Below are 1,432 nucleotides of genomic sequence, written 5' to 3'. Positions count from 1 at the left end.
GAAATGTTTGGCGCCAAAGGCCGAAAGGCAAGGACACTTGAGACTTGACACACACACACACACACACACACAGACACACACACACACAGATGTCACACTTTGTAATTCCCATACGTTGCTCAATTATGAGTGAATTATGTGGAAAACGTGGCAGAGGGAATCTCAGTCCACAGCTCCTCCTCCTCCTCTTTTTTTTTTTAACCGTTTGCTAAGATTTCGGCGTCAACGGAACTCACGCACTTGATTACAGGAGCGTCCGCCGTCGCCTCACCTGCAAACAAGCAAGTGGATTTTATTTAAAGGTAAAAGTGTGATCCCCGTAATCATCAAAAACATGTTTTTTTTTTGTATGTTGTGATTATTCTTTTTTTTTAAAGTGTAATGATTTAGAACGAGTTGTCGCAAGACGCTATAGAGCAAGTCTTCTCTTCTTTTTTGTGTTTTGTTGCTCACTCGGCGGCCGACCTCTGAGTCCAGTCCAGTCCAGTCCGGTCCTCTGAGTGAGTCCAGTCCAGTCAAGTCCTCGGTGGCGCTGTCACTGTGGCGTTGAGACGAATGCTGAGCTCAGACTAAAATAAGTGGGTGGAAGAAGAAGAAGAAGAAGACGACTGAAGAGTGAAGCTCTGCACTGGGTGTTGTTCCTCTCCCAGTCCTGAAAATTCCCAACCTCAGCCACAGACATAGCATTCCTCAGTAGTCACTGGATGTAGGGGTTTGTGAGGCCGGGGGCAGTGGTCTGTTTTTGTAAATAAAGATGTTTTGTTTTTTTGTACTTTACAATGCTGGGTGTATTTTGTGTCACTTAATTTCGGGCCTCGTGTGTGTGTTGTATCATTTGAAGAGGCCAATCACTGCAGTGCATTCGTCTGTCACTCTCACACTGGGGCTTTGATATCAAGCTAATCTGCTGTTTTCACACACTTTTGAACTAAACTCAAGTAAATTTTTATATTATATTATATAAAAAGTAGAAAAAGTGACGTTTTCACCATTTTGAGCTCCAGTCCCTGCTCTCTGTCGCCCTCGTTCACCATCAGTGGTACTGCAGCCTCACAGTCTGCAGGAGTCTGCTCTTCTTCTCTAATTAATGTACCTCATTTTAAACTTTTTAAATTGTTGATAAAGTGCACCGACTGTTTGGTCTTAATGCGATCAAGCGTCAAGAATACGTCGGTATCCGGGCCGGTACATGTCAAAAATCACTGGGATCAGACATTGGGATAGATAAAAAATGTCAAACCTGATACAGAAAATCCTCCTTTATGGGAGAATAAGAATATTTCAGATCATATCACGGTTGGATAATTTTGTCTTTGTGGTTAGCACAGATGCTTCGTAGTTTTAAAATGTCTGAAACGATCGAACCGGACTGACGCCGGTATCGGCAGAAGCGGAAAAGTCGAATCGCGTCGTCCCTCGTTTAAAAACTGCC

This window comes from Microchirus variegatus, assembly GCF_963457635.1.
Source record: "Microchirus variegatus genome assembly, chromosome: 8".
Lineage (NCBI taxonomy): Eukaryota > Metazoa > Chordata > Actinopteri > Pleuronectiformes > Soleidae > Microchirus > Microchirus variegatus.
The sequence above is the reverse complement of the archived record's forward strand: the minus strand, read 5'-3'. Positions refer to the sequence as shown.